A 22303-nucleotide genomic window follows, 5' to 3' on the forward strand; every position below is an offset into this window, starting at 1 on the left:
TCCCATCGCATACCTTGCCGCACGGACCGCGTCGGTGCTGAGGACGGACGCACATCGCTCCATTGATGCAACCGCTCACCGAGTTTGGGGGACAGGGGAACGTAGCGCGTCTTTTTTTAGACGTGCCCGATTCCACCGTGATGTACAGGAGCATCCTCTGGACATGAGGAAGCAGGTGTACACGCTTGCCGGTGGTACCTGGCGTACTGGCGCTGAAGGGGGCGTGGCCTCTACATTTTTTTAAGAAAGAAGAGTGGGCAGTAAAGAAGGGCTGGACAGCAAAGGCTCAGGGTGAAGGGAGTCTTACCGGACGCACTTTGGATCTCCACAAGATGGTGTATGGTCAGGGATTCTCTTCTTACTTCCTACACATGAGCGTGGAAGTTCTCCGGCTAATTATAATGTTGTTAAATGAGCAGGTGACACGGTTCTCCTCTCCCTGCTCTCAAGCTCCGAGTCTGACGATGGCCACATACTTCTCATGAGTTCATCACATAGTGTAACGGAGCGGGGCTGCAACTGTACATCTCTAAGAAAGAGGAGATGGTGAGAGATTTTACGTCAAAACGCCTCCCACGCTGAGACTCCTATGATTATTCACCGCACGAGGGCTGATAGAGTAGAGGGGCACGGATATCGCAATCAAATAAAAGATGGAGCGCTTCACGGATTTGCGTGTCATCCTTTCGCAGGGGCCATGCTAATCTTCTCTGTATCGATCCAATTTTAGTATATGTGCCGCCGTGGCGAGCACAGAACAGCTAGCGCGCTCGAGGTATCTTTAGCCCTCGGGTCCCCGCGAGCTCTCACAGAGTTGGTAAGGGCCCAGTGAGCCATCTCATCCCATCGCATACCTTGCCGCACGGACCGCGTCGGTGCTGAGGACGGACGCACATCGCTCCATTGATGCAACCGCTCACCGAGTTTGGGGGACAGGGGAACGTAGCGCGTCTTTTTTTAGACGTGCCCGATTCCACCGTGATGTACAGGAGCATCCTCTGGACATGAGGAAGCAGGTGTACACGCTTGGTGGTGGTACCTGGCGTACTGGCGCTGAAGGGGGCGTGGCCTCTACATTTTTTTAAGAAAGAAGAGTGGGCAGTAAAGAAGGGCTGGACAGCAAAGGCTCAGGGTGAAGGGAGTCTTACCGGACGCACTTTGGATCTCCACAAGATGGTGTATGGTCAGGGATTCTCTTCTTACTTCCTACACATGAGCGTGGAAGTTCTCCGGCTAATTATAATGTTGTTAAATGAGCAGGTGACACGGTTCTCCTCTCCCTGCTCTCAAGCTCCGAGTCTGACGATGGCCACGTACTTCTCATGAGTTCATCACATAGTGTAACGGAGCGGGGCTGCAACTGTACATCTCTAAGAAAGAGGAGATGGTGAGAGATTTTACGTCAAAACGCCTCCCACGCTGAGACTCCTATGATTATTCACCGCACGAGGGCTGATAGAGTAGAGGGGCACGGATATCGCAATCAAATAAAAGATGGAGCGCTTCACGGATTTGCGTGTCATCCTTTCGCAGGGGCCATGCTAATCTTCTCTGTATCGATCCAATTTTAGTATATGTGCCGCCGTGGCGAGCACAGAACAGCTAGCGCGCTCGAGGTATCTTTAGCCCTCGGGTCCCCGCGAGCTCTCACAGAGTTGGTAAGGGCCCAGTGAGCCATCTCATCCCATCGCATACCTTGCCGCACGGACCGCGTCGGTGCTGAGGACGGACGCACATCGCTCCATTGATGCAACCGCTCACCGAGTTTGGGGGACAGGGGAACGTAGCGCGTCTTTTTTTAGACGTGCCCGATTCCACCGTGATGTACAGGAGCATCCTCTGGACATGAGGAAGCAGGTGTACACGCTTGGTGGTGGTACCTGGCGTACTGGCGCTGAAGGGGGCGTGGCCTCTACATTTTTTTAAGAAAGAAGAGTGGGCAGTAAAGAAGGGCTGGACAGCAAAGGCTCAGGGTGAAGGGAGTCTTACCGGACGCACTTTGGATCTCCACAAGATGGTGTATGGTCAGGGATTCTCTTCTTACTTCCTACACATGAGCGTGGAAGTTCTCCGGCTAATTATAATGTTGTTAAATGAGCAGGTGACACGGTTCTCCTCTCCCTGCTCTCAAGCTCCGAGTCTGACGATGGCCACGTACTTCTCATGAGTTCATCACATAGTGTAACGGAGCGGGGCTGCAACTGTACATCTCTAAGAAAGAGGAGATGGTGAGAGATTTTACGTCAAAACGCCTCCCACGCTGAGACTCCTATGATTATTCACCGCACGAGGGCTGATAGAGTAGAGGGGCACGGATATCGCAATCAAATAAAAGATGGAGCGCTTCACGGATTTGCGTGTCATCCTTTCGCAGGGGCCATGCTAATCTTCTCTGTATCGATCCAATTTTAGTATATGTGCCGCCGTGGCGAGCACAGAACAGCTAGCGCGCTCGAGGTATCTTTAGCCCTCGGGTCCCCGCGAGCTCTCACAGAGTTGGTAAGGGCCCAGTGAGCCATCTCATCCCATCGCATACCTTGCCGCACGGACCGCGTCGGTGCTGAGGACGGACGCACATCGCTCCATTGATGCAACCGCTCACCGAGTTTGGGGGACAGGGGAACGTAGCGCGTCTTTTTTTAGACGTGCCCGATTCCACCGTGATGTACAGGAGCATCCTCTGGACATGAGGAAGCAGGTGTACACGCTTGCCGGTGGTACCTGGCGTACTGGCGCTGAAGGGGGCGTGGCCTCTACATTTTTTTAAGAAAGAAGAGTGGACAGTAAAGAAGGGCTGGACAGCAAAGGCTCAGGGTGAAGGGAGTCTTACCGGACGCACTTTGGATCTCCACAAGATGGTGTATGGTCAGGGATTCTCTTCTTACTTCCTACACATGAGCGTGGAAGTTCTCCGGCTAATTATAATGTTGTTAAATGAGCAGGTGACACGGTTCTCCTCTCCCTGCTCTCAAGCTCCGAGTCTGACGATGGCCACGTACTTCTCATGAGTTCATCACATAGTGTAACGGAGCGGGGCTGCAACTGTACATCTCTAAGAAAGAGGAGATGGTGAGAGATTTTACGTCAAAACGCCTCCCACGCTGAGACTCCTATGATTATTCACCGCACGAGGGCTGATAGAGTAGAGGGGCACGGATATCGCAATCAAATAAAAGATGGAGCGCTTCACGGATTTGCGTGTCATCCTTTCGCAGGGGCCATGCTAATCTTCTCTGTATCGATCCAATTTTAGTATATGTGCCGCCGTGGCGAGCACAGAACAGCTGGCTCTCTCGAGGTATCTTTAGCCCTCGGGTCCCCGCGAGCTCTCACAGAGCTGGTCAGGGCCCAGTGAGCCATCTCATCCCATCGCATAACGTGCCGCACGGACCGCGTCGGTGCTGTTACGTCCATAGGGACATAAGTTATTCTGTCATATGATTTAATTAACAATTGTGTTTTGTGTGTGTGTGTGTGGTAGACTGATCTTGTCTCTTTTTACTCCTCCTGCTCTCTCTGCTTGGCAGGCTAATGAGTGTCACCTGATTCCTGTTTTGAACTCGTTAGCTGGAGTATAAAGGAACCGGCAGAGCTGCAGCCCAGGGAGAGAGGCTGAGGTGTTCCATCCTTGCAACTGCCATCTTCCAGTCCCAGCGTTGCAGTTTAAGCTCTGGTTTAAACTCTTGTCTCTGTGTTTGTTGATTGCTTCACCTATAGTGTTAGCTTGAAGTTATTGAGATCTATCTCCGTGTTTGTTGATTGCTTCACCTATAGTGTTAATGTGAAGTTATTTGGAGTAGCAGAGTGTTTCAGTTTTATTTTATTTCTTTTTGTAACTGTTTAAGTGGATGTGGAATATCTTTTTTCTTGTAGGGAGGTGGATGTCATTTATTTTAGAAATTACCCTTTTTCTCCTGTGTTTAAGTTAGAGAGGAAGTCAGGGAAGCATCTCTGTAATTTATTTTTATTTTCTTTTGATAGGTAATCTACTTCATAAAAACTTAGCCAGAGGAATATTTATTTTTTTGTTTGTTGTTTTGACCTTTCCCCTCCTGAAGCCTTAAGTATTTTATTTTTCATATTCTGTTTAATAAATACCTCTGTTTGTTTGCTCAAACTGGTGTTACTGAGCTTTCTTGTGTATCAGCCCTGGGACTTGGAGACGGCAGTTCTCTCAGTTTCTCCCCACCGTTTATTTGTTACACCCCTTTTCACCCCTAGATCTTTTTTTTTAAAAAAGGGGCACGTAACAAGTGGGGGCTCGTCCGCCCGTTTTTTTTTCTTTCTATATTCTTACGGCTGCGTTGATTTGGTGAGTACATTGCTCTTTTCTCTCTTAACTTCCAATTCTCGCTGTCTTTGCTTTAGAGTGGGGGGGGAGAAGGAAGAGAGTCTCTGTGGTGGTGGAAATGGAGTTTGATTTGTTGGCGTTTACTCTGTCTCCCTCCACAGAGGTCTTTCAAAAGTGTAGAAAAAAAGATCTGATTTTGATTGCAGAATTCTTTAATATAGAAATAGTAAAAGAAGAGAAAAAGCAAGTGATTAAGAATTATTTGTTTGAGCAGCTGGTAGGCACTGGTATTTTACCAGAAGTTGACGAACAACCTGCGGTGGCAACAAATGCAGTGACTGAAGAGCTTGCTTCTGGTATTGAAAGTGCGAACTTTAATCCGGCCATATCCATTCGTCTAAAGGAATTAGACCTTGAAGTTAAAAAGCAAGAGAATGAGAATTTACGGTTAAAACTCAGAGTGGTAGAGGCAGAAACCGATAGAGAGGTCAAACTCCGTACTATAGCACTACGGTCGGCGGAGGTGAGCAGGAAACCTATTCCCGCTCCGCGCTCAAGAACTCCCTCTGTTTCTTCTCCTCCTACACCCGTATTCTCACACATAAGGGGTGCTCAAGAGTTTGATGTCAGCAAATACATCAAGCTTGTGCCTCCCTTCCGCGAGTCGGAGGTTGATGCCTACTTTGTCGCTTTTGAGCGCGTCGCAGGTAAACTGAAATGGCCGAGTGATATGTGGGCATTATTGTTGCAATGTAGCTTAACGGGTAAAGCTCAAGAGATTTGCGCGTCGTTGCCAATTGAGCAGTCTCTCGATTATGATATCCTTAAAACCGCTGTTCTCAGAGGCTATGAACTAGTTCCTGAGGCATATCGTCAAAAGTTTCGAGTGCATGCGAAGTCAGAGAGACAGACGCATGTGGAATTTGCGAGAGAGAAAAGAGTAATGTTTGAAAAATGGTGCCTCTCCAGTAAGGCCACTACTTTTGAGCAATTACAAGAATTGATCTTACTGGAGGACATTAAAACCTGTCTTCCCGAAGGTGTCGTCGTTCATTTGAATGAACAAAAAGTGAATTCGTTGTTGAGTGCTGCTGTGTTGGCAGATGAGTTTGTTTTGACGCACCGCAATGTGTTTCCGTCTGCTCGATCCTCAAACATGCCGTTTGCTAATAAAAACACTATGCGAGATTTGTCACGTGTAGCTCCCTATACGGCAAAAAGTAACGGAAATAGGGACAAGTCCGCCTCTTCAGGTGGAAGAGACAAACATTCCTGTTTTTATTGCCTTGACGGAGGTCATTTAATTGCTGATTGTCAGGCTTGGAAAAAGAAAAATTCAGAGGCTAAAACCAAAAAGGTGGCGTTAGTGCAAACCATGTCTGTAATTAAGGATGAGTCTATGAAACCTTTTCTTCTTTCTGGCACTATTTCCTTGTCTGATAATGCGCAGCAGTCTGTTGTGATTTTGCGTGACACTGGCTCGGCACAGTCCTTTGTCTTAAAAGATTTACTGCCCTTCTCACAAAGCTCGTACACTGGCACGGATGTGTTAATTCGTGGTATTGAAATGGGGTGTGATAGTGTTCCTCTACATCGAGTACACTTAAAATCTGATCTTGTGACTGGATTAGTTCATCTCGGGGTGCGGGAGCAGTTGCCATTTGAAGGGGTGGGTCTCCTACTAGGAAATGACCTGGCAGGTGGTCAAGTTTTTCCCAGACCTATAGTAGGGAACGACGGTAAAACTGATGATACTTCTAGTCTTTTCCAACAGTTTCCGTCTACATTTTCTGTGTGTGCAGTGACCCGAGCACAGTCAAAAAAATTTGAAGACGTTGTAAATCTTACTGACTCATTCTTACAAGTGCCCTTTGAACCTCTCAAATGTGAGTTAATGATAGAACCTAAGTTTGGGGAAGGTGTTGATGTAAATAGCCCACATGAGACTATTGGCGTTGACCGAGCTCAGCTAATTGCTGCACAGAAGGCAGACCCATCTATTACTGCATGTTTTGATGCTGCCCTTGCCTGTAAGAAAGTGCCCGAAGCTAGAATTGCCTACTACTGTGATAACGGGGTGTTAATGAGGAAGTGGAAGCCAGAGGATAGTGATTCTGACTGCCATGAAGTCCACCAAGTCGTCCTCCCTGCTGCTTATCGTCCACAGGTGCTGAAGCTTGCTCACGATAATGCACTTGCAGGGCATTTAGGTGTCAATAAAACCTTTCACCGTGTAACCAAGTACTTCTTTTGGCCAAAGTGCAAGTCCTCAATAGCTGAGTTTTGCAGAACTTGTGAGATATGTCAGAGGACTGGCAAACCAAACCAGAAGGTCCCCGTTGCTCCTCTGCATCCAGTGCCAGTGATGGCTGAACCATTTGAAAGGTTGATCCTAGATTGCGTAGGTCCACTGCCTAAAACCAAAAGTGGTTACCAGTATGTGTTGACCATCATGTGCACCGCAACCAGGTTCCCTGAAGCTGTTCCCTTGCGTACAATTAAATCCCCTGCTGTGATTAAGGCCCTGGTGAAGTTTTGTACTACGTTTGGGTTACCCAAAGAGATCCAAACAGATCAAGGATCAAACTTTACCTCAAAGAAATTCAAGCAAATGTTAGTTGAAATGGGAGTGTCGCACCGCATGTCAACTGCATATCATCCTGAGTCGCAGGGGGCCCTGGAGCGGTATCATCAGACCTTAAAAGCCATGATCCGTGCATACTGTGTTGAAACTGGGAGAGAATGGGATGAGGGGCTTCCTTTTCTTCTGTTTGCCACTCGTGAGTCTGTGCAGGAGTCAACTGGATTTAGTCCTGCAGACCTTGTGTTTGGCCACACAGTTCGCGGCCCGATGAAAATGCTGAGTGAACAGCTGCTTTCTGAGATTCATTCGCCTGTGTCAGTGTCGGAATATGTCAGTTCTTTCAAAGAACGCCTGCATTGTGCCTGGGACATTGCCAAAAGGCATTTAAGTGATACCCAAGTAAAAATGAAGTCACGCTTCGACAAGAAAAGTGTTACCCGCAAGTTCAATCCTGGTGATCTTGTCCTAGTCCTTTTACCCGTTCCAGATTCTGTGTTTGCGGCAAAGTTTTCAGGCCCATATACTATTGAAAGAAAACTGAGTGACACTGATTATGTGGTTGCCACCCCAGACCGAAAAAGACGTAAACGCGTCTGTCACATAAATATGTTGAAAAGATATCTGAAACGTAGTGAGGAAAATTGCAAGGCTAATCCAAATGTTACCCCTGTAGCTGCGATCTCAACTGCCAGTTATTGTCTTGCTGAAGATGGCTTGGTAGATAAAGTTCCTGTCAGCTCATGTGGAAAACTTAAAAATTCAGTGATACTGAAAAACTTGCCTGATACTCTTCCCTATCTTACAGTCTGTCAACGTAAAGAACTGCTGCAGCTGATAGCCAAGTACCCTTCACTGTTTGCTGATGTACCAGGCAGAACTTCAATGCTGACCCATGATATTGATGTGGGTGATTCTTTGCCAGTAAAACAGCATGCCTACAGAGTGAACCCAAAGAAACGTGCAATAATGAAGGAGGAGGTGGAGTATATGATGCGTTATGATATTGCAGTGCCCAGTCAGAGCCCGTGGAGTTCCCCCTGTTTACTGGTGCCAAAGCCAGACTCCTCTTTTCGGTTCTGCACAGACTATCGCAAGGTGAACAAAATCACTAAGGCAGACTCGTTCCCGTTGCCACGAATGGAGGATTGTGTAGACCGGGTGGGCTCCGCTAACTTTGTATCAAAATTAGACCTCCTTAAGGGCTACTGGCAAGTTCCCCTAACTCCCCGTGCCTCTGAAATTTCCGCCTTTGTGACACCAGATCATTTCATGCAATACAACGTTTTAGCGTTTGGGATGCGAAATGCCCCCGCTACATTTCAACGCCTGATGCAGAGGGTCTTGGCCGATGTCACACATTGTGAGGTCTATATCGACGATGTTGTTGTCTATTCAAGCACATGGGAAGAGCATGTTAAAACACTTGAGAGTGTGTTCGATAAGTTGGCTATGGCGTCACTAACTTTAAATGCTGCCAAATGTGAATTCGGAAAAGCAGCAGTCACTTATCTGGGAAAACAAGTGGGTCAGGGATGTGTGAGACCTGTGGTTGCCAAAGTGGAGGCTATCTTACAGTTCCCTACCCCCAGCAATAAGCGCGAGTTGCGCAGATTTCTCGGAATGGCTGGTTACTATCGAGGGTTTTGCAGAAACTTCTCTGCATTAGTTTCTCCACTCACTGACCTCTTGAGTAATAGCCGAAAGTTCATCTGGGGTTGTGAATGTTCCCTAGCTTTTAATGCAGTGAAAGACCTGTTGTGTAACGCACCTGTGCTTCTAGCCCCCAACTTTGAAAAGTCATTCAAATTGCAAGTGGATGCCAGTGCCACAGGGGCAGGTGCAGTGTTATTACAGGAAGATGAACGTGGTATTGATCATCCGGTGTCCTATTTCTCAAAGAAGTTTGTGTCATATCAGAAGCAATATAGCACCATCGAGAAAGAAGCTCTTGCTCTCTTACTTGCGCTTCAACACTTTGATGTTTACGTAGGAGGTAGTGCAAACCCTCTTCTTGTGTACACCGATCACAACCCCTTAACTTTCCTAGCCCAGATGTCTAACTCGAATCAACGCTTGATGCGATGGGCATTAGTTGTTCAGGAGTATAATCTTGACATTCGTCATATGAAGGGGGCTGAAAATGTAATTGCCGATGCGCTGTCTAGGACCGGTGGTACTGAAATTTAAGTGTTATACAAGTTTTTTTTTCCCAAGTCAAAGGAGAAAAAAGGAAAAAAAAATATTTAGTGGTGGGGGTGTTACGTCCATAGGGACATAAGTTATTCTGTCATATGATTTAATTAACAATTGTGTTTTGTGTGTGTGTGTGTGGTAGACTGATCTTGTCTCTTTTTACTCCTCCTGCTCTCTCTGCTTGGCAGGCTAATGAGTGTCACCTGATTCCTGTTTTGAACTCGTTAGCTGGAGTATAAAGGAACCGGCAGAGCTGCAGCCCAGGGAGAGAGGCTGAGGTGTTCCATCCTTGCAACTGCCATCTTCCAGTCCCAGCGTTGCAGTTTAAGCTCTGGTTTAAACTCTTGTCTCTGTGTTTGTTGATTGCTTCACCTATAGTGTTAGCTTGAAGTTATTGAGATCTATCTCCGTGTTTGTTGATTGCTTCACCTATAGTGTTAATGTGAAGTTATTTGGAGTAGCAGAGTGTTTCAGTTTTATTTTATTTCTTTTTGTAACTGTTTAAGTGGATGTGGAATATCTTTTTTCTTGTAGGGAGGTGGATGTCATTTATTTTAGAAATTACCCTTTTTCTCCTGTGTTTAAGTTAGAGAGGAAGTCAGGGAAGCATCTCTGTAATTTATTTTTATTTTCTTTTGATAGGTAATTTACTTCATAAAAACTTAGCCAGAGGAATATTTATTTTTTTGTTTGTTGTTTTGACCTTTCCCCTCCTGAAGCCTTAAGTATTTTATTTTTCATATTCTGTTTAATAAATACCTCTGTTTGTTTGCTCAAACTGGTGTTACTGAGCTTTCTTGTGTATCAGCCCTGGGACTTGGAGACGGCAGTTCTCTCAGTTTCTCCCCACCGTTTATTTGTTACACCCCTTTTCACCCCTAGATCTTTTTTTTTAAAAAAGGGGCACGTAACAGTGCTGAGGCCGGACGCACATCCCTCCATTGATGCAACTGCTCACCGAGTTTGGGGGACAGTGGAACGTAGCGCGTCAATTTCTAGACGTGCCCGATTCCACCGTGATGTACAGGAGCATCCTCTGGAAATAAGGAAGCAGGTGTACACGCTTGCCGGTGGTACCTGGCGTACTGGCGCTGAAGGGGGCGTGGCCTCTTACCGGACGCACTTTGGATCTCCACAAGATGGTGTATGGTCAGGGATTCTCTTCTTACTTCCTACACATGAGCGTGGAAGTTCTCCGGCTAATTATAATGTTGTTAAATGAGCAGGTGACACGGTTCTCCTCTCCCTGCTCTCAAGCTCCGAGTCTGACGATGGCCACGTACTTCTCATGAGTTCATCACATAGTGTAACGGAGCGGGGCTGCAACTGAACATCTCTAAGAAAGAGGAGATGGTGAGTGATTTTACGTCAAAACGCCTCCCACGCTGAGATTCCTATGATTATTCACCGCACGAGGGCTGATAGAGTAGAGGGGCACGGATATCTACATTTTTTTAAGAAAGAAGAGTGGGCAGTAAAGATGGGCTGGACAGCAAAGGCTCAGGGTGAAGGGAGTCTTACCGGACGCACTTTGGATCTCCACAAGATGGTGTATGGTCAGGGATTCTCTTCTTACTTCCTACACATGAGCGTGGAAGTTCTCCGGCTAATTATAATGTTGTTAAATGAGCAGGTGACACGGTTCTCCTCTCCCTGCTCTCAAGCTCCGAGTCTGACGATGGCCACGTACATCTCATGAGTTCATCACATGGTGTGACGGAGCGGGGCTGCAACTGAACATCTCTAAGACAGAGGAGATGGTGAGTGATTTTACGTCAAAACGCCTCCCACGCTGAGACTCCTATGATTATTCACCGCACGAGGGCTGATAGAGTAGAGCGGCACGGATTTCGCAATCAAATAAAAGATGGAGCGCTTCACGGATTTGCGTGTCATCCTTTCGCAGGGGCCATGCTAATCTTCTCTGTATCGATCCAATATTAGTATATGTGCCACCGTGGCGAGCACAGAACAGCTAGCTCGCTCGAGGTATCTTTACCCTCGGGTCCCCGCGAGCTCTCACAGAGCTGGTAAGGGCCCAGTGAGCCATCTCATCCCATCGCATACCGTGCCGCACGGACCGCGTCGGTGATGAGGCCGGACGCGCATCCCTCCATTGATGCAACCGCTCACCGAGTTTGGGGGACAGGGGAACGTAGCGCGTCTTTTTTTAGACGTGCCCAATTCCACCGTGATGTACAGGAGCATCCTCTGGACATGAGGAAGCAGGTGTACACGCTTGCCGGTGGTACCTGGCGTACTGGCGCTGAAGGGGGCGTGGCCTCTTACCGGACGCACTTTGGATCTCCACAAGATGGTGTATGGTCAGGGATTCTCTTCTTACTTCCTACACATGAGCGTGGAAGTTCTCCGGCTAAATATAATGTTGTTAAATGAGCAGGTGACACGGTTCTCCTCTCCCTGCTCTCAAGCTCCGAGTCTGACGATGGCCACGTACATCTCATGAGTTCATCACATGGTGTGACGGAGCGGGGCTGCAACTGAACATCTCTAAGACAGAGGAGATGGTGAGTGATTTTACGTCAAAACGCCTCCCACGCTGAGACTCCTATGATTATTCACCGCACGAGGGCTGATAGAGTAGAGCGGCACGGATGTCGCAATCAAATAAAAGATGGAGCGCTTCACGGATTTGTGTGTCATCCTTTCGCAGGGGCCATGCTAATCTTCTCTGTATCGATCCAATTTTAGTATATGTGCCGCCGTGGCGAGCACAGAACAGCTAGCTCGCTCGAGGTATCTTTACCCTCGGGTCCCCGCGAGCTCTCACAGAGCTGGTAAGGGCCCAGTGAGCCATCTCATCCCATCGCATACCGTGCCGCACGGACCGCGTCGGTGATGAGGCCGGACGCGCATCCCTCCATTGATGCAACCGCTCACCGAGTTTGGGGGACAGGGGAACGTAGCGCGTCTTTTTTTAGACGTGCCCGATTCCACCGTGATGTACAGGAGCATCCTCTGGACATGAGGAAGCAGGTGTACACGCTTGCCGGTGGTACCTGGCGTACTGGCGCTGAAGGGGGCGTGGCCTCTACATTTTTTTAAGAAAGAAGAGTGGGCAGTAAAGAAGGGCTGGACAGCAAAGGCTCAGGGTGAAGGGAGTCTTACCGGACGCACTTTGGATCTCCACAAGATGGTGTATGGTCAGGGATTCTCTTCTTACTTCCTACACATGAGCGTGGAAGTTCTCCGGCTAATTATAATGTTGTTAAATGAGCAGGTGACACGGTTCTCCTCTCCCTGCTCTCAAGCTCCGAGTCTGACGATGGCCACGTACTTCTCATGAGTTCATCACATAGTGTAACGGAGCAGGGCTGCAACTGTACATCTCTAAGAAAGAGGAGATGATGAGAGATTTTACGTCAAAACGCCTCCCACGCTGAGACTCCTATGATTATTCACCGCACGAGGGCTGATAGAGTAGACGGGGCACGGATATCGCAATCAAATAAAAGATGGAGCGCTTCACGGATTTGCGTGTCATCCTTTCGCAGGGGCCATGCTAATCTTCTCTGTATCGATCCAATTTTAGTATATGTGCCGCCGTGGCGAGCACAGAACAGCTGGCTCGCTCGAGGTATCTTTACCCCTCGGGTCCCCGCGAGCTCTCACAGAGCTGGTCAGGGCCCAGTGAGCCATCTCATCCCATCGCATACCGTGCCGCACGGACCGCGTCGGTGCTGAGGCCGGACGCACATCCCTCCATTGATGCAACTGCTCACCGAGTTTGGGGGACAGTGGAACGTAGCGCGTCAATTTCTAGACGTGCCCGATTCCACCGTGATGTACAGGAGCATCCTCTGGAAATAAGGAAGCAGGTGTACACGCTTGCCGGTGGTACCTGGCGTACTGGCGCTGAAGGGGGCGTGGCCTCTTACCGGACGCACTTTGGATCTCCACAAGATGGTGTATGGTCAGGGATTCTCTTCTTACTTCCTACACATGAGCGTGGAAGTTCTCCGGCTAATTATAATGTTGTTAAATGAGCAGGTGACACGGTTCTCCTCTCCCTGCTCTCAAGCTCCGAGTCTGACGATGGCCACGTACATCTCATGAGTTCATCACATGGTGTGACGGAGCGGGGCTGCAACTGAACATCTCTAAGACAGAGGAGATGGTGAGTGATTTTACGTCAAAACGCCTCCCACGCTGAGACTCCTATGATTATTCACCGCACGAGGGCTGATAGAGTAGAGCGGCACGGATTTCGCAATCAAATAAAAGATGGAGCGCTTCACGGATTTGCGTGTCATCCTTTCGCAGGGGCCATGCTAATCTTCTCTGTATCGATCCAATTTTAGTATATGTGCCGCCGTGGCGAGCACAGAACAGTTAGCTCGCTCGAGGTATCTTTACCCTCGGGTCCCCGCGAGCTCTCACAGAGCTGGTAAGGGCCCAGTGAGCCATCTCATCCCATCGCATACCGTGCCGCACGGACCGCGTCGGTGATGAGGCCGGACGCCATCCCTCCATTGATGCAACCGCTCACCGAGTTTGGGGGACAGGGGAACGTAGCGCGTCTTTTTTTAGACGTGCCCGATTCCACCGTGATGTACAGGAGCATCCTCTGGACATGAGGAAGCAGGTGTACACGCTTGCCGGTGGTACCTGGCGTACTGGCGCTGAAGGGGGCGTGGCCTCTACATTTTTTTAAGAAAGAAGAGTGGGCAGTAAAGAAGGGCTGGACAGCAAAGGCTCAGGGTGAAGGGAGTCTTACCGGACGCACTTTGGATCTCCACAAGATGGTGTATGGTCAGGGATTCTCTTCTTACTTCCTTCACATGAGCGTGGAAGTTCTCCGGCTAATTATAATGTTGTTAAATGAGCAGGTGACACGGTTCTCCTCTCCCTGCTCTCAAGCTCCGAGTCTGACGATGGCCACGTACAGCTCATGAGTTCATCACATGGTGTGACGGAGCGGGGCTGCAACTGAACATCTCTAAGACAGAGGAGATGGTGAGTGATTTTACGTCAAAACGCCTCACACGCTGAGACTCCTATGATTATTCACCGCACGAGGGCTGCTGAGACTCCTATGATTATTCACCGCACGAGGGCTGATAGAGTAGAGGGGCACGGATTTCGCAATCAAATAAAAGATGGAGCGCTTCACGGATTTGCGTGTCATCCTTTCGCAGGGGCCATGCTAATCTTCTCTGTATCGATCCAATTTTAGTATATGTGCCGCCGTGGCGAGTACAGAACAGCTAGCGCGCTCGAGGTATCTTTAGCCCTCGGGGTCCCCGCGAGCTCTCACAGAGCTGGTAAGGGCCCAGTGAGCCATCTCGTCCCATCGCATACCTTGCCGCACGGACCGCGTCGGTGCTGAGGACGGACGCACATCGCTCCATTGATGCAACCGCTCACCGAGTTTGGGGGACAGGGGAACGTAGCGCGTCTTTTTTTAGACGTGCCCGATTCCACCGTGATGTACAGGAGCATCCTCTGGACATGAGGAAGCAGGTGTACACGCTTGCCGGTGGTACCTGGCGTACTGGCGCTGAAGGGGGCGTGGCCTCTACATTTTTTTAAGAAAGAAGAGTGGGCAGTAAAGAAGGGCTGGACAGCAAAGGCTCAGGGTGAAGGGAGTCTTACCGGACGCACTTTGGATCTCCACAAGATGGTGTATGGTCAGGGATTCTCTTCTTACTTCCTACACATGAGCGTGGAAGTTCTCCGGCTAATTATAATGTTGTTAAATGAGCAGGTGACACGGTTCTCCTCTCCCTGCTCTCAAGCTCCGAGTCTGACGATGGCCACGTACATCTCATGAGTTCATCACATGGTGTGACGGAGCGGGGCTGCAACTGAACATCTCTAAGACAGAGGAGATGGTGAGTGATTTTACGTCAAAACGCCTCCCACGCTGAGACTCCTATGATTATTCACCGCACGAGGGCTGATAGAGTAGAGCGGCACGGATTTCGCAATCAAATAAAAGATGGAGCGCTTCACGGATTTGCGTGTCATCCTTTCGCAGGGGCCATGCTAATCTTCTCTGTATCGATCCAATTTTAGTATATGTGCCGCCGTGGCGAGCACAGACCAGCTAGCTCGCTCGAGGTATCTTTACCCTCGGGTCCCCGCGAGCTCTCACAGAGCTGGTAAGGGCCCAGTGAGCCATCTCATCCCATCGCATACCGTGCCGCACGGACCGCGTCGGTGATGAGGCCGGACGCGCATCCCTCCATTGATGCAACCGCTCACCGAGTTTGGGGGACAGGGGAACGTAGCGCGTCTTTTTTTAGACGTGCCCGATTCCACCGTGATGTACAGGAGCATCCTCTGGACATGAGGAAGCAGGTGTACACGCTTGCCGGTGGTACCTGGCGTACTGGCGCTGAAGGGGGCGTGGCCTCTACATTTTTTTAAGAAAGAAGAGTGGGCAGTAAAGAAGGGCTGGACAGCAAAGGCTCAGGGTGAAGGGAGTCTTACCGGACGCACTTTGGATCTCCACAAGATGGTGTATGGTCAGGGATTCTCTTCTTACTTCCTACACATGAGCGTGGAAGTTCTCCGGCTAATTATAATGTTGTTAAATGAGCAGGTGACACGGTTCTCCTCTCCCTGCTCTCAAGCTCCGAGTCTGACGATGGCCACGTACTTCTCATGAGTTCATCACATAGTGTAACGGAGCGGGGCTGCAACTGTACATCTCTAAGAAAGAGGAGATGGTGAGAGATTTTACGTCAAAACGCCTCCCACGCTGAGACTCCTATGATTATTCACCGCACGAGGGCTGATAGAGTAGAGGGGCACGGATATCGCAATCAAATAAAAGATGGAGCGCTTCACGGATTTGCGTGTCATCCTTTCGCAGGGGCCTTGCTAATCTTCTCTGTATCGATCCAATTTTAGTATATGTGCCGCCGTGGCGAGCACAGAACAGCTGGCTCGCTCGAGGTATCTTTAGCCCTCGGGTCCCCGCGAGCTCTCACAGAGCTGGTCAGGGCCCAGTGAGCCATCTCATCCCATCGCATACCGTGCCGCACGGACCGCGTCGGTGATGAGGCCGGACGCACATCCCTCCATTGATGCAACTGCTCACCGAGTTTGGGGGACAGTGGAACGTAGCGCGTCAATTTCTAGACGTGCCCGATTCCACCGTGATGTACAGGAGCATCCTCTGGAAATAAGGAAGCAGGTGTACACGCTTGCCGGTGGTACCTGGCGTACTGGCGCTGAAGGGGGCGTGGCCTCTACATTTTTTTAAGAAAGAAGAGTGGGCAGTAAAGAAGGGCTGGACAGCAAAGGCTCAGGGTGAAGGGAGTCTTACCGGACGCACTTTGGATCTCCACAAGATGGTGTATGGTCAGGGATTCTCTTCTTACTTCCTTCACATGAGCGTGGAAGTTCTCCGGCTAATTATAATGTTGTTAAATGAGCAGGTGACACGGTTCTCCTCTCCCTGCTCTCAAGCTCCGAGTCTGACGATGGCCACGTACAGCTCATGAGTTCATCACATGGTGTGACGGAGCGGGGCTGCAACTGAACATCTCTAAGACAGAGGAGATGGTGAGTGATTTTACGTCAAAACGCCTCCCACGCTGAGACTCCTATGATTATTCACCGCACGAGGGCTGATAGAGTAGAGCGGCACGGATTTCGCAATCAAATAAAAGATGGAGCGCTTCACGGATTTGCGTGTCATCCTTTCGCAGGGGCCATGCTAATCTTCTCTGTATCGATCCAATTTTAGTATATATGCCGCCGTGGCGAGCACAGACCAGCTAGCTCGCTTGAGGTATCTTTACCCTCGGGTCCCCGCGAGCTCTCACAGAGCTGGTAAGGGCCCAGTGAGCCATCTCATCCCATCGCATACCGTGCCGCACGGACCGCGTCGGTGATGAGGCCGGACGCGCATCCCTCCATTGATGCAACCGCTCACCGAGTTTGGGGGACAGGGGAACGTAGCGCGTCTTTTTTTAGACGTGCCCGATTCCACCGTGATGTACAGGAGCATCCTCTGGACATGAGGAAGCAGGTGTACACGCTTGCCGGTGGTACCTGGCGTACTGGCGCTGAAGGGGGCGTGGCCTCTACATTTTTTTAAGAAAGAAGAGTGGGCAGTAAAGAAGGGCTGGACAGCAAAGGCTCAGGGTGAAGGGAGTCTTACCGGACGCACTTTGGATCTCCACAAGATGGTGTATGGTCAGGGATTCTCTTCTTACTTCCTACACATGAGCGTGGAAGTTCTCCGGCTAATTATAATGTTGTTAAATGAGCAGGTGACACGGTTCTCCTCTCCCTGCTCTCAAGCTCCGAGTCTGACGATGGCCACGTACTTCTCATGAGTTCATCACATAGTGTAACGGAGCGGGGCTGCAACTGTACATCTCTAAGAAAGAGGAGATGGTGAGAGATTTTACGTCAAAACGCCTCCCACGCTGAGACTCCTATGATTATTCACCGCACGAGGGCTGATAGAGTAGAGGGGCACGGATATCGCAATCAAATAAAAGATGGAGCGCTTCACGGATTTGCGTGTCATCCTTTCGCAGGGGCCTTGCTAATCTTCTCTGTATCGATCCAATTTTAGTATATGTGCCGCCGTGGCGAGCACAGAACAGCTGTCTCGCTCGAGGTATCTTTAGCCCTCGGGTCCCCGCGAGCTCTCACAGAGCTGGTCAGGGCCCAGTGAGCCATCTCATCCCATCGCATACCGTGCCGCACGGACCGCGTCGGTGATGAGGCCGGACGCACATCCCTCCATTGATGCAACTGCTCACCGAGTTTGGGGGACAGTGGAACGTAGCGCGTCAATTTCTAGACGTGCCCGATTCCACCGTGATGTACAGGAGCATCCTCTGGAAATAAGGAAGCAGGTGTACACGCTTGCCGGTGGTACCTGGCGTACTGGCGCTGAAGGGGGCGTGGCCTCTTACCGGACGCACTTTGGATCTCCACAAGATGGTGTATGGTCAGGGATTCTCTTCTTACTTCCTACACATGAGCGTGGAAGGTCTCCGGCTAACTATAATGTTGTTAAATGAGCAGGTGACACAGTTCTCCTCTCCCTGCTCTCAAGCTCCGAGTCTGACGATGGCCACGTACATCTCATGAGTTACTCACATGGTGTGACGGAACGGGGCTGCAACTGAACATCTCTAAGACAGAGGAGATGGTGAGTGATTTTACGTCAAAACGCCTCCCACGCTGAGACTCCTATGATTATTCACCGCACGAGGGCTGATAGAGTAGAGGGGCACGGATTTCGCAATCAAATAAAAGATGGAGCGCTTCACGGATTTGCGTGTCATCCTTTCGCAGGGGCCATGCTAATCTTCTCTGTATCGATCCAATTTTAGTATATGTGCCGCCGTGGCGAGCACAGAACAGCTAGCGCCCTCGAGGTATCTTTAGCCCTCGGGTCCCCGCGAGCTCTCACAGAGCTGGTAAGGGCCCAGTGAGCCATCTCATCCCATCGCATACCTTGCCGCACGGACCGCGTCGGTGCTGAGGACGGACGCACATCGCTCCATTGATGCAACCGCTCACCGAGTTTGGGGGACAGGGGAACATAGCGCGTCTTTTTTTAGACGTGCCCGATTCCACCGTGATGTACAGGAGCATCCTCTGGACATGAGGAAGCAGGTGTACACGCTTGCCGGTGGTACCTGGCGTACTGGCGCTGAAGGGGGCGTGGCCTCTTACCAGACGCACTTTGGATCTCCACAAGATGGTGTATGGTCAGGGATTCTCTTCTTACTTCCTACACATGAGCGTGGAAGTTTTCCGGCTAACTATAATGTTGTTAAATGAGCAGGTGACACGGTTCTCCTCTCCCTGCTCTCAAGCTCCGAGTCTGACGATGGCCACGTACATCTCATGAGTTCATCACAAGGTGTGACGGAGCGGGGCTGCAACTGAACATCTCTAAGACAGAGGAGATGGTGAGTGATTTTACGTCAAAACGCCTCCCACGCTGAGACTCCTATGATTATTCACCGCACGAGGGCTGATAGAGTAGAGGGGCACGGATTTCGCAATCAAATAAAAGATGGAGCGCTTCACGGATTTGCGTGTCATCCTTTCGCAGGGGCCATGCTAATCTTCTCTGTATCGATCCAATTTTAGTATATGTGCCGCCGTGGCGAACACAGAACAGCTAGCTCGCTCGAGGTATCTTTACCCTCGGGTCCCCGCGAGCTCTCACAGAGCTGGTAAGGGCCCAGTGAGCCATCTCATCCCATCGCATACCGTGCCGCACGGACCGCGTCGGTGATGAGGCCGGACGCGCATCCCTCCATTGATGCAACCGCTCACCGAGTTTGGGGGACAGGGGAACGTAGCGCGTCTTTTTTTAGACGTGCCCGATTCCACCGTGATGTACAGGAGCATCCTCTGGACATGAGGAAGCAGGTGTACACGCTTGCCGGTGGTACCTGGCGTACTGGCGCTGAAGGGGGCGTGGCCTCTACATTTTTTTAAGAAAGAAGAGTGGGCAGTAAAGAAGGGCTGGACAGCAAAGGCTCAGGGTGAAGGGAGTCTTACCGGACGCACTTTGGATCTCCACAAGATGGTGTATGGTCAGGGATTCTCTTCTTACTTCCTACACATGAGCGTGGAAGTTCTCCGGCTAATTATAATGTTGTTAAATGAGCAGGTGACACGGTTCTCCTCTCCCTGCTCTCAAGCTCCGAGTCTGACGATGGCCACGTACTTCTCATGAGTTCATCACATAGTGTAACGGAGCGGGGCTGCAACTGAACATCTCTAAGAAAGAGGAGATGGTGAGTGATTTTACGTCAAAACGCCTCCCACGCTGAGATTCCTATGATTATTCACCGCACGAGGGCTGATAGAGTAGAGGGGCACGGATATCTACATTTTTTTAAGAAAGAAGAGTGGGCAGTAAAGATGGGCTGGACAGCAAAGGCTCAGGGTGAAGGGAGTCTTACCGGACGCACTTTGGATCTCCACAAGATGGTGTATGGTCAGGGATTCTCTTCTTACTTCCTACACATGAGCGTGGAAGTTCTCCGGCTAATTATAATGTTGTTAAATGAGCAGGTGACACGGTTCTCCTCTCCCTGCTCTCAAGCTCCGAGTCTGACGATGGCCACGTACATCTCATGAGTTCATCACATGGTGTGACGGAGCGGGGCTGCAACTGAACATCTCTAAGACAGAGGAGATGGTGAGTGATTTTACGTCAAAACGCCTCCCACGCTGAGACTCCTATGATTATTCACCGCACGAGGGCTGATAGAGTAGAGCGGCACGGATTTCGCAATCAAATAAAAGATGGAGCGCTTCACGGATTTGCGTGTCATCCTTTCGCAGGGGCCATGCTAATCTTCTCTGTATCAATCCAATTTTAGTATATGTGCCGCCGTGGCGAGCACAGAACAGCTAGCTCGCTCGAGGTATCTTTACCCTCGGGTCCCCGCGAGCTCTCACAGAGCTGGTAAGGGCCCAGTGAGCCATCTCATCCCATCGCATACCGTGCCGCACGGACCGCGTCGGTGATGAGGCCGGACGCGCATCCCTCCATTGATGCAACCGCTCACCGAGTTTGGGGGACAGGGGAACGTAGCGCGTCTTTTTTTAGACGTGCCCGATTCCACCGTGATGTACAGGAGCATCCTCTGGACATGAGGAAGCAGGTGTACACGCTTGCCGGTGGTACCTGGCGTACTGGCGCTGAAGGGGGCGTGGTCTCTACATTTTTTTAAGAAAGAAGAGTGGGCAGTAAAGAAGGGCTGGACAGCAAAGGCTCAGGGTGAAGGGAGTCTTACCGGACGCACTTTGGATCTCCACAAGATGGTGTATGGTCAGGGATTCTCTTCTTACTTCCTACACATGAGCGTGGAAGTTCTCCGGCTAACTATAATGTTGTTAAATGAGCAGGTGACACGGTTCTCCTCTCCCTGCTCTCAAGCTCAGAGTCTGACGATGGCCACGTACATCTCATGAGTTCATCACATGGTGTGACGGAGCGGGGCTGCAACTGAACATCTCTAAGACAGAGGAGATGGTGAGTGATTTTACGTCAAAACGCCTCCCACGCTGAGACTCCTATGATTATTCACCGCACGAGGGCTGATAGAGTAGAGGGGCATGGATTTCGCAATCAAATAAAAGATGGAGCGCTTCACGGATTTGCGTGTCATCCTTTCGCAGGGGCCATGCTAATCTTCTCTGTATCGATCCAATTTTAGTATATGTGCCGCCGTGGCGAGCACAGAACAGCTAGCTCGCTCGAGGTATCTTTACCCTCGGGTCCCCGCGAGCTCTCACAGAGCTGGTAAGGGCCCAGTGAGCCATCTCATCCCATCGCATACCGTGCCGCACGGACCGCGTCGGTGATGAGGCCGGACGCGCATCCCTCCATTGATGCAACCGCTCACCGAGTTTGGGGGACAGGGGAACGTAGCGTGTCTTTTTTTAGACGTGCCCGATTCCACCGTGATGTACAGGAGCATCCTCTGGACATGAGGAAGCAGGTGTACACGCTTGCCGGTGGTACCTGGCGTACTGGCGCTGAAGGGGGCGTGGCCTCTACATTTTTTTAAGAAAGAAGAGTGGGCAGTAAAGAAGGGCTGGACAGCAAAGGCTCAGGGTGAAGGGAGTCTTACCGGACGCACTTTGGATCTCCACAAGATGGTGTATGGTCAGGGATTCTCTTCTTACTTCCTACACATGAGCGTGGAAGTTCTCCGGCTAATTATAATGTTGTTAAATGAGCAGGTGACACGGTTCTCCTCTCCCTGCTCTCAAGCTCCGAGTCTGACGATGGCCACGTACTTCTCATGAGTTCATCACATAGTGTAACGGAGCGGGGCTGCAACTGAACATCTCTAAGAAAGAGGAGATGGTGAGTGATTTTACGTCAAAACGCCTCCCACGCTGAGATTCCTATGATTATTCACCGCACGAGGGCTGATAGAGTAGAGGGGCACGGATATCTACATTTTTTTAAGAAAGAAGAGTGGGCAGTAAAGATGGGCTGGACAGCAAAGGCTCAGGGTGAAGGGAGTCTTACCGGACGCACTTTGGATCTCCACAAGATGGTGTATGGTCAGGGATTCTCTTCTTACTTCCTACACATGAGCGTGGAAGTTCTCCGGCTAATTATAATGTTGTTAAATGAGCAGGTGACACGGTTCTCCTCTCCCTGCTCTCAAGCTCCGAGTCTGATGATGGCCACGTACATCTCATGAGTTCATCACATGGTGTGACGGAGCGGGGCTGCAACTGAACATCTCTAA

At 50.1% G+C, this 22303-nt stretch overlaps 17 non-coding genes across 17 annotated transcripts; all 17 read right to left on the bottom strand.

Moving 5' to 3' along the window:
• Nucleotides 1–647: 647 nt before the first annotated feature.
• LOC132123673 (U6 spliceosomal RNA) lies at nucleotides 648–754 on the bottom strand. Its single transcript, XR_009426596.1, has one exon. It is a non-coding gene; the product is annotated as a U6 spliceosomal RNA (small nuclear RNA).
• Nucleotides 755–1488: 734 nt separating this feature from the next.
• LOC132123674 (U6 spliceosomal RNA) lies at nucleotides 1489–1595 on the bottom strand. The gene has a single exon (XR_009426597.1). It is a non-coding gene; the product is annotated as a U6 spliceosomal RNA (small nuclear RNA).
• Nucleotides 1596–2329: 734 nt separating this feature from the next.
• On the bottom strand, nucleotides 2330–2436 carry LOC132123676 (U6 spliceosomal RNA). Its single transcript, XR_009426598.1, has one exon. It is a non-coding gene; the product is annotated as a U6 spliceosomal RNA (small nuclear RNA).
• A 734-nt stretch (nucleotides 2437–3170) lies between these two features.
• On the bottom strand, nucleotides 3171–3277 carry LOC132123677 (U6 spliceosomal RNA). Its single transcript, XR_009426599.1, has one exon. It is a non-coding gene; the product is annotated as a U6 spliceosomal RNA (small nuclear RNA).
• Nucleotides 3278–10929: 7652 nt separating this feature from the next.
• LOC132123721 (U6 spliceosomal RNA) lies at nucleotides 10930–11036 on the bottom strand. The gene has a single exon (XR_009426643.1). It is a non-coding gene; the product is annotated as a U6 spliceosomal RNA (small nuclear RNA).
• A 661-nt stretch (nucleotides 11037–11697) lies between these two features.
• On the bottom strand, nucleotides 11698–11804 carry LOC132123706 (U6 spliceosomal RNA). Its single transcript, XR_009426628.1, has one exon. It is a non-coding gene; the product is annotated as a U6 spliceosomal RNA (small nuclear RNA).
• A 734-nt stretch (nucleotides 11805–12538) lies between these two features.
• Nucleotides 12539–12645, bottom strand: LOC132123678 (U6 spliceosomal RNA). Its single transcript, XR_009426600.1, has one exon. It is a non-coding gene; the product is annotated as a U6 spliceosomal RNA (small nuclear RNA).
• A 662-nt stretch (nucleotides 12646–13307) lies between these two features.
• Nucleotides 13308–13414, bottom strand: LOC132123679 (U6 spliceosomal RNA). The gene has a single exon (XR_009426601.1). It is a non-coding gene; the product is annotated as a U6 spliceosomal RNA (small nuclear RNA).
• A 768-nt stretch (nucleotides 13415–14182) lies between these two features.
• Nucleotides 14183–14289, bottom strand: LOC132123724 (U6 spliceosomal RNA). Its single transcript, XR_009426646.1, has one exon. It is a non-coding gene; the product is annotated as a U6 spliceosomal RNA (small nuclear RNA).
• A 735-nt stretch (nucleotides 14290–15024) lies between these two features.
• Nucleotides 15025–15131, bottom strand: LOC132123680 (U6 spliceosomal RNA). The gene has a single exon (XR_009426603.1). It is a non-coding gene; the product is annotated as a U6 spliceosomal RNA (small nuclear RNA).
• Nucleotides 15132–15864: 733 nt separating this feature from the next.
• On the bottom strand, nucleotides 15865–15971 carry LOC132123715 (U6 spliceosomal RNA). The gene has a single exon (XR_009426637.1). It is a non-coding gene; the product is annotated as a U6 spliceosomal RNA (small nuclear RNA).
• A 734-nt stretch (nucleotides 15972–16705) lies between these two features.
• On the bottom strand, nucleotides 16706–16812 carry LOC132123722 (U6 spliceosomal RNA). Its single transcript, XR_009426644.1, has one exon. It is a non-coding gene; the product is annotated as a U6 spliceosomal RNA (small nuclear RNA).
• Nucleotides 16813–17545: 733 nt separating this feature from the next.
• Nucleotides 17546–17652, bottom strand: LOC132123716 (U6 spliceosomal RNA). The gene has a single exon (XR_009426638.1). It is a non-coding gene; the product is annotated as a U6 spliceosomal RNA (small nuclear RNA).
• A 662-nt stretch (nucleotides 17653–18314) lies between these two features.
• Nucleotides 18315–18421, bottom strand: LOC132123681 (U6 spliceosomal RNA). The gene has a single exon (XR_009426604.1). It is a non-coding gene; the product is annotated as a U6 spliceosomal RNA (small nuclear RNA).
• A 662-nt stretch (nucleotides 18422–19083) lies between these two features.
• On the bottom strand, nucleotides 19084–19190 carry LOC132123714 (U6 spliceosomal RNA). The gene has a single exon (XR_009426636.1). It is a non-coding gene; the product is annotated as a U6 spliceosomal RNA (small nuclear RNA).
• Nucleotides 19191–20330: 1140 nt separating this feature from the next.
• On the bottom strand, nucleotides 20331–20437 carry LOC132123708 (U6 spliceosomal RNA). Its single transcript, XR_009426630.1, has one exon. It is a non-coding gene; the product is annotated as a U6 spliceosomal RNA (small nuclear RNA).
• A 733-nt stretch (nucleotides 20438–21170) lies between these two features.
• On the bottom strand, nucleotides 21171–21277 carry LOC132123682 (U6 spliceosomal RNA). Its single transcript, XR_009426605.1, has one exon. It is a non-coding gene; the product is annotated as a U6 spliceosomal RNA (small nuclear RNA).
• Nucleotides 21278–22303: the final 1026 nt, after the last annotated feature.

The sequence above is a fragment of the Carassius carassius genome, chromosome 41, assembly GCF_963082965.1.
Source record: "Carassius carassius chromosome 41, fCarCar2.1, whole genome shotgun sequence".
NCBI lineage: Eukaryota > Metazoa > Chordata > Actinopteri > Cypriniformes > Cyprinidae > Carassius > Carassius carassius.